Here is a 9840-nt window from a genome sequence, read left to right as displayed (position 1 = left end):
CCCTCTGCCGGCCAGAAGACAAACTAAACACAGTTTTATAGACACTAGCGCCCTCTGCCGGCCAGACGACAAACTGAACACGGTTTTATAGACACTAGCGCCCTCTGCCGGTCAGTCACCGAACTTAACACGGTTTAATAGACACTAGCGCCCTCTGCCGGCCAGAAGACAAACTAAACACAGTTTTATAGACACTAGCGCCCTCTGCCGGCCAGACGACAAACTGAACACGGTTTTATAGACACTAGCGCCCTCTGCCGGCGAGACGACAAACTAAACACATTTTTATAGACACTAGCGCCCTCTGCCGGCCAGTCACCGAACTTAACACGGTTTAATAGACACTAGCGCCCTCTGCCGGTCAGTCACCAAACTTAGGTAATTTCGTAATACTTTGTTTTTCATAATTATTACTATTTTCATAAAACTTTTATATAATACACCTCGTACGTTCATACATCGAGCGGCGATCTAATTTCATAATACTTTTTTTCTTTATCGTTAATATTTTCATAACACTTTTATGTCATACACCTCGGACGACTTCTACATACAAAACATCTCCATTCAACTTCACAAATCATCTTTCTCGACAAGTTCCTATATCGAGCGGAATTAAATTTCATAATACTTGTTTTTCATTATTATTTCTATTTTCATAAAACTTTTATATAATACACCTCGTACGTTCATACATCGAGCGGCCATCTAATTTCATAATACTTTTTTCCGTTATTGTTAATATTTTCATAACACTTTTATATAATATACCTCGAACGGCTTCTACATAAAAAAAATTTCCATTCAATTTACACAATTCAACTTTTTCGACAAGTTGCTATATCCTGCCGACCAGACACCAAACTTAATACGGTTTTATAGACACTAGCGCCCTCTGCCGGCCAGTCACCGAACTTAACACTGTTTTATAGACACTAGCGCCCTCTGCCGGCCAGTCACCGAACTTAACACTGTTTTATAGACACTAGCGCCCTCTGCCGGCCAGAAGACTAACCAAACACAGTTTTATAGACACTAGCGCCCTCTGCCGGCCAGACGACAAACTGAACACGGTTTTATAGACACTAGCGCCCTCTGCCGGAGAGACGACAAACTGAACACGGTTTTATAGACACTAGCGCCCTCTGCCGGAGAGACGACAAACTAAACACATTTTTATAGACACTAGCGCCCTCTGCCGGTCAGTCACCAAACTTAGGTAATTTCGTAATACTTTGTTTTTCATAATTATTACTATTTTCATAAAACTTTTATATAATACACCTCGTACGTTCATACATCGAGCGGCGATCTAATTTCATAATACTTTTTTTCTTTATCGTTAATATTTTCATAACACTTTTATGTCATACACCTCGGACGACTTCTACATACAAAACATCTCCATTCAACTTCACAAATCATCTTTCTCGACAAGTTCCTATATCGAGCGGAATTAAATTTCATAATACTTGTTTTTCATTATTATTTCTATTTTCATAAAACTTTTATATAATACACCTCGTACGTTCATACATCGAGCGGCCATCTAATTTCATAATACTTTTTTCCGTTATTGTTAATATTTTCATAACACTTTTATATAATATACCTCGAACGGCTTCTACATAAAAAAAATTTCCATTCAATTTACACAATTCAACTTTTTCGACAAGTTGCTATATCCTGCCGACCAGACACCAAACTTAATACGGTTTTATAGACACTAGCGCCCTCTGCCGGCCAGTCACCGAACTTAACACTGTTTTATAGACACTAGCGCCCTCTGCCGGCCAGTCACCGAACTTAACACGGTTTAATAGACACTAGCGCCCTCTGCCGGCCAGAAGACAAACCAAACACAGTTTTATAGACACTAGCGCCCTCTGCCGGCCAGACGACAAACTGAACACGGTTTTATAGACACTAGCGCCCTCTGCCGGAGAGACGACAAACTAAACACCTTTTTATAGACACTAGCGCCCTCTGCCGGCCAGTCACCGAACTTAACACGGTTTAATAGACACTAGCGCCCTCTGCCGGCCAGAAGACAAACTAAACACAGTTTTATAGACACTAGCGCCCTCTGCCGGCCAGACGACAAACTGAACACGGTTTTATAGACACTAGCGCCCTCTGCCGGTCAGTCACCAAACTTAGGTAATTTCGTAATACTTTGTTTTTCATAATTATTACTATTTTCATAAAACTTTTATATAATACACCTCGTACGTTCATACATCGAGCGGCGATCTAATTTCATAATACTTTTTTTCTTTATCGTTAATATTTTCATAACACTTTTATGTCATACACCTCGGACGACTTCTACATACAAAACATCTCCATTCAACTTCACAAATCATCTTTCTCGACAAGTTCCTATATCGAGCGGAATTAAATTTCATAATACTTGTTTTTCATTATTATTTCTATTTTCATAAAACTTTTATATAATACACCTCGTACGTTCATACATCGAGCGGCCATCTAATTTCATAATACTTTTTTCCGTTATTGTTAATATTTTCATAACACTTTTATATAATATACCTCGAACGGCTTCTACATAAAAAAAATTTCCATTCAATTTACACAATTCAACTTTTTCGACAAGTTGCTATATCCTGCCGACCAGACACCAAACTTAATACGGTTTTATAGACACTAGCGCCCTCTGCCGGCCAGTCACCGAACTTAACACTGTTTTATAGACACTAGCGCCCTCTGCCGGCCAGAAGACTAACCAAACACAGTTTTATAGACACTAGCGCCCTCTGCCGGCCAGACGACAAACTGAACACGGTTTTATAGACACTAGCGCCCTCTGCCGGTCAGTCACCGAACTTAACACGGTTTAATAGACACTAGCGCCCTCTGCCGGCCAGAAGACAAACTAAACACAGTTTTATAGACACTAGCGCCCTCTGCCGGCCAGACGACAAACTGAACACGGTTTTATAGACACTAGCGCCCTCTGCCGGCGAGACGACAAACTAAACACATTTTTATAGACACTAGCGCCCTCTGCCGGCCAGTCACCGAACTTAACACGGTTTAATAGACACTAGCGCCCTCTGCCGGCCAGAAGACAAACTAAACACAGTTTTATAGACACTAGCGCCCTCTGCCGGCCAGACGACAAACTGAACACGGTTTTATAGACACTAGCGCCCTCTGCCGGCCAGTCACCGAACTTAACACGGTTTAATAGACACTAGCGCCCTCTGCCGGCCAGAAGACAAACTAAACACAGTTTTATAGACACTAGCGCCCTCTGCCGGCCAGACGACAAACTGAACACGGTTTTATAGACACTAGCGCCCTCTGCCGGTCAGTCACCGAACTTAACACGGTTTAATAGACACTAGCGCCCTCTGCCGGCCAGAAGACAAACTAAACACAGTTTTATAGACACTAGCGCCCTCTGCCGGCCAGACGACAAACTGAACACGGTTTTATAGACACTAGCGCCCTCTGCCGGTCAGTCACCAAACTTAGGTAATTTCGTAATACTTTATTTTTCATAATTATTACTATTTTCATACAACTTTTATATAATACACCTCGTACGTTCATACATCGAGCGGCGATCTAATTTCATAATACTTTTTTTCTTTATCGTTAATATTTTCATAACACTTTTATGTCATACACCTCGGACGACTTCTACATACAAAACATCTCCATTCAACTTCACAAATCATCTTTCTCGACAAGTTCCTATATCGAGCGGAATTAAATTTCATAATACTTGTTTTTTATTATTATTTCTATTTTCATACAACTTTTATATAATACACCTCGTACGTTCATACATCGAGCGGCGATCTAATTTCATAATACTTTTTTTCCTTATGGTTAATATTTTCATAACATTTTTATGTCATACACCTCGGACGACTTCTACATACAAAACATCTCCATTCAACTTCACAAATCATCTTTTTCGACAAGTTCCTATATCGAGCGGAATTTAATTTCATAATACTTGTTTTTCATTATTATTTCTATTTTCATACAACTTTTATATAATACACCTCGTACGTTCATACATCGAGCGGCGATCTAATTTCATAATACTTTTTTTCCTTATTGTTAATATTTTCATAACACTTTTATGTCATACACCTCGGACGGCTTTTAAATACAAAACATCTCCACTCAATTTTCACAAATCATCTTTCTCGACAAATTGCTATATCGAGCGGAATTTAATTTCATAATACTTGTTTTTTATTATTATTTCTATTTTCATACAACTTTTATAAAATACACCTCGTACGTTCATACATCGAGCGGCGATCTAATTTCATAATACTTTTTTTCCTTATGGTTAATATTTTCATAACATTTTTATGTCATACACCTCGGACGACTTCTACATACAAAACATCTCCATTCAACTTCACAAATCATCTTTCTCGACAAGTTCCTATATCGAGCGGAATTTAATTTCATAATACTTGTTTTTTATTATTATTTCTATTTTCATACAACTTTTATATAATACACCTCGTACGTTCATACATCGAGCGGCGATCTAATTTCATAATACTTGTTTTTTATTATTATTTCTATTTTCATACAACTTTTATATAATACACCTCGTACGTTCATACATCGAGCGGCGATCTAATTTCATAATACTTTTTTTCCTTATTGTTAATATTTTCATAACACTTTTATGTCATACACCTCGGACGGCTTTTAAATACAAAACATCTCCACTCAATTTTCACAAATCATCTTTCTCGACAAATTGCTATATCGAGCGGAATTTAATTTCATAATACTTGTTTTTTATTATTATTTCTATTTTCATACAACTTTTATATAATACACCTCGTACGTTCATACATCGAGCGGCGATCTAATTTCATAATACTTTTTTTCCTTATGGTTAATATTTTCATAACATTTTTATGTCATACACCTCGGACGACTTCTACATACAAAACATCTCCATTCAACTTCACAAATCATCTTTCTCGACAAGTTCCTATATCGAGCGGAATTTAATTTCATAATACTTGTTTTTTATTATTATTTCTATTTTCATACAACTTTTATATAATACACCTCGTACGTTCATACATCGAGCGGCGATCTAATTTCATAATACTTTTTTTCCTTATGGTTAATATTTTCATAACATTTTTATGTCATACACCTCGGACGACTTCTACATACAAAACATCTCCATTCAACTTCACAAATCATCTTTCTCGACAAGTTCCTATATCGAGCGGAATTTAATTTCATAATACTTGTTTTTCATTATTATTTCTATTTTCATACAACTTTTATATAATACACCTCGTACGTTCATACATCGAGCGGCCATCTAATTTCATAATACTTTTTTTCCTTATTGTTAATATTTTCATAACACTTTTATGTGATAGATACACCTCGGACGGCTTCTAAATACAAAACATGTAATTTCATAATACTTCTTTTTAATATTCACAATACATCTTTTATATATTTTCACTATACATCTTTATTAATGTTAATGTAGAAGGCGTACCGTTGTACAGCGCACATATATGTGTGGTGTATCGAAGTTGACGTCTCGTTAAATTTTAATAAACTCGTTATAATTTACGTAAAGACGTTGTTTCGGTCATTCCACATCGGTGGATTATATAGTTTTCTGAAAGGGTCCCCGTTCTCCTCCAATATATTAACGTATATTGCTAGCGGTTCCCTTTTTAGATATTATATCAATTTATCCACAAATTAAATATCTATTGCGAGATCGCGAATTTAGCTAGCGTTCTATCGTGAGCGATTCATATGCGATCGTCTATGAAAAATATATATTATATTACACTTTTATATATATAATACACAATATTTGCGATAACTCTCATTATTCCGTGCGAGAATAAAAATTTCGTTCATTATTACCTAATGTATAAACCATGTCGCTTACAATCTAGCGAAGGGTAGAGATAATGTCGAAATTGTAGCCCGGTCGACGTAATCATCTAATTTTTCTCATTTCGATTAAATTTAGATAGATTTATAGTCGATTCGGTGAAATTTTATAAAATAAGAAAAAATATAAATAAAGCGTGGCGCTGAAAATTATATATTTTCAATAATAAGCGCAGCAAACACGCAAAAGAAAAAGTAAATAACAATGTGTTTATACACGAATATAGATGATTATTATATTATGTATAAATATAAAGTATATATGTAATATAAAAAACATCATCATAATTTATCCTCTTTTGGATATTGTTATTAAAACTTTTTCGATAATAGTTTTTTATTATAAAATATATATATATATATATAATAATAATAATAATAATATATATTATATATATTATAAAACACAGTTCCCTGGTTGATCCTGCCAGTAGTCATATGCTTGTCTCAAAGATTAAGCCATGCATGTCTCAGTACAAGCCAAATTAAGGTGAAACCGCGAAAGGCTCATTAAATCAGTTATGGTTCCTTAGATCGTACCCACATTTACTTGGATAACTGTGGTAATTCTAGAGCTAATACATGCAAACAGAGTTCCGACCGGAGACGGAAGGAGCGCTTTTATTAGATCAAAACCAATCGGTGGCGGGCTTGCTCGTCATCGTACAATTTGGTGACTCTGAATAACTTTTCGCTGATCGCACGGTCTCGCACCGGCGACGCATCTTTCAAATGTCTGCCTTATCAACTGTCGATGGTAGGTTCTGCGCCTACCATGGTTGTAACGGGTAACGGGGAATCAGGGTTCGATTCCGGAGAGGGAGCCTGAGAAACGGCTACCACATCCAAGGAAGGCAGCAGGCGCGCAAATTACCCACTCCCGGCACGGGGAGGTAGTGACGAAAAATAACGATACGGGACTCATCCGAGGCCCCGTAATCGGAATGAGTACACTCTAAACCCTTTAACGAGGATCAATTGGAGGGCAAGTCTGGTGCCAGCAGCCGCGGTAATTCCAGCTCCAATAGCGTATATTAAAGTTGTTGCGGTTAAAAAGCTCGTAGTCGAATCTGTGTCCCACGCCGCTGGTTCATCGTACGCGGTGTTAACTGGCGTGTCGTGGGACGTCCTGCCGGTGGGCTTAGCTCGCAAGGGCGGCCCAACTCAATCCCGCCGCGGTGCTCTTGACTGAGTGTCGAGGTGGGCCGGCACGTTTACTTTGAACAAATTAGAGTGCTTAAAGCAGGCCAAAATTTTGCCTGAATACTGTGTGCATGGAATAATGGAATAGGACCTCGGTTCTATTTTGTTGGTTTTCGGAACCCCGAGGTAATGATTAATAGGAACGGATGGGGGCATTCGTATTGCGACGTTAGAGGTGAAATTCTTGGATCGTCGCAAGACGGACAGAAGCGAAAGCATTTGCCAAAAACGCTTTCATTGATCAAGAACGAAAGTTAGAGGTTCGAAGGCGATCAGATACCGCCCTAGTTCTAACCATAAACGATGCCAGCTAGCGATCCGCCGACGTTCCTCCGATGACTCGGCGGGCAGCTTCCGGGAAACCAAAGCTTTTGGGTTCCGGGGGAAGTATGGTTGCAAAGCTGAAACTTAAAGGAATTGACGGAAGGGCACCACCAGGAGTGGAGCCTGCGGCTTAATTTGACTCAACACGGGAAACCTCACCAGGCCCGGACACCGGAAGGATTGACAGATTGAGAGCTCTTTCTTGATTCGGTGGGTGGTGGTGCATGGCCGTTCTTAGTTGGTGGAGCGATTTGTCTGGTTAATTCCGATAACGAACGAGACTCTAGCCTGCTAACTAGGCGTATTTCGACATCCCAAAGGCCCGTCGGTATTGAGTTTCGGCTCTTGCCGTTCGCGGTTTTTACTGTCGGCGTACAAATAATTCTTCTTAGAGGGACAGGCGGCTTCTAGCCGCACGAGATATAATTCATACGTCTATAAAAATATATTTACATATATAAATTTTTCCAATAAAAATATAACGAAAAATTTTTATCATAGTTTATAGAAGGCGTCGACGACGATGACGACACAACAATAACAACATATGTATTATTATATATTATAACGATTGACGGAACGATCATTAACAAAATTTCTTGTTAACTAAAAACGTTCTGATAAAGAATCGTTATTATAATAAACGAAAAATATATAGTTTATTGAAACGTCGTCTGTTGTCGTGTGTGTGTCTATATTTTTATGGATAAATTTTATTTCGTTTATTATATTATTACATAAGTTTTTTATCGTTTGAAGGTAATACAAGAAAATATCGACAAGATTATATGTGATGATTATGTTATTGAGACATTTTCATCCGGGTACCTAAACGAAATTTAAGCACATGTCGATTCTATCGATATGTATAAAAATTCGTTTTAGAAATAATATTTTATGTATTATTTCGAAGGTGTTCGAAGATTTACGCCCGACCGTCGAAATTTGTATAAAACTTTCAAGATAAAAAAAAAAACTGTAATAATATATAGAGGAGGAATATATCGTGCGAGATATCTGTCTATGCGCGCCTCGTTTGTAATAAAACATGTGCAGCGGTTAAAATTTATCAGATATATCAAAGTACGATATTATAATTTCTCTAAAAGTTTCGAATAATTACCATTTATTATAATATATATATATATATATATATATATATATATATATAAAAAATGTCGTTATATAAATTTTCTATACGCGTATAAGATATTATAATAATATTATTAATTTAATAATAATCAAATATTAAAAATACGACGAATAGAATATGAGAAAACGACATAATAATAAAATGATTACCCTGAACGGTGAATCACTTGGCTCGTGGGTCGATGAAGAACGCAGCTAATTGCGCGTCAACTTGTGAACTGCAGGACACATGAACATCGACATTTCGAACGCACATTGCGGTCCTCGGATACTCGTTCCCGGACCACTCCTGACTGAGGGTCGTATCAATTTAAAAGACTGCTTAGAATTTAAAATTTTTCTATTTATTAAAGAAAAATAATGCCTAAGCGTGTTGGATGTGAAACAATAACGCACACTAATTAAGAAAAAACACATGCACATACAAACTTGTGCGTATTTTTTTTTGTATTTGTGCGGCATCCTAAAGTGCGAAAAGCAGCGTAAATTTTTATAGAAAAAGTTACGCAATTTTTGAACACAACCCGCTATACCATAAATTAATCGTGTATTTATATGAAATACATAAAATTTGTTTGGTAGAGAGTTATATTTATATATAATATATATATATATATATTATACATATATACGACGTATATATAGTCGATAAATAAGTGTGTGTATATATAATATATTTATGATAAAATGATAACGCGGTCGTCGTGTCCGAGAGAAATAATAAAGTTTCGAAGACTGGACGTCTGACCAGTGTTTTATTTATATCATTTATACACACGGTATATCGACAAAATATATGAATTATATATATTAAAAATATTATATATGTATAAAGGCTGGTGGTGTGTTGCTGATGCTGATGCTGATGCTGCTGCTGCTGCTGCCGACTCTTTAAATAAAAACAAATAATGTTATATTTCATATGAGAGATGATTATGATAGTTTGGCGAATTGTATTTAAATATTATACGAGATATATTATAATATATCGACCTCAGAGCAGGTGAGATTACCCGCTGAATTTAAGCATATTACTAAGCGGAGGAAAAGAAACTAACTAGGATTCCCTCAGTAGCTGCGAGCGAACAGGGAAAAGCCCAGCACCGAATCCCGTGGTCGATATCGGCCACCGGGAAATGTGGTGTTAGGGAGGATCCGTTTATCACGAGATCGTGCGGCGCGTCCAAGTCCTTCTTGAACGGGGCCACAGCCCAT

General features: G+C 37.1%; 2 non-coding genes across 2 annotated transcripts in view; both read left to right on the top strand.

Moving 5' to 3' along the window:
- Positions 1-8772: 8772 nt before the first annotated feature.
- On the top strand, positions 8773-8928 carry LOC130903178 (5.8S ribosomal RNA). Its single transcript, XR_009060586.1, has one exon. It is a non-coding gene; the product is annotated as a 5.8S ribosomal RNA (ribosomal RNA).
- Positions 8929-9614: 686 nt separating this feature from the next.
- LOC130903154 (large subunit ribosomal RNA) overlaps positions 9615-9840 on the top strand; it is a 3970-nt gene continuing 3744 nt past the window's right edge. Inside the window, exon 1 of the ribosomal RNA XR_009060565.1 lies at positions 9615-9840. This exon is cut by the window's right edge and continues 3744 nt beyond it. This is a non-coding gene — a ribosomal RNA (large subunit ribosomal RNA).

Source organism: Diorhabda carinulata, unplaced genomic scaffold (genome assembly GCF_026250575.1).
Source record: "Diorhabda carinulata isolate Delta unplaced genomic scaffold, icDioCari1.1 Dcau_14, whole genome shotgun sequence".
Taxonomy (NCBI): domain Eukaryota; kingdom Metazoa; phylum Arthropoda; class Insecta; order Coleoptera; family Chrysomelidae; genus Diorhabda; species Diorhabda carinulata.
The sequence above is the reverse complement of the archived record's forward strand: the minus strand, read 5'-3'. Positions and strand labels throughout refer to the sequence as shown.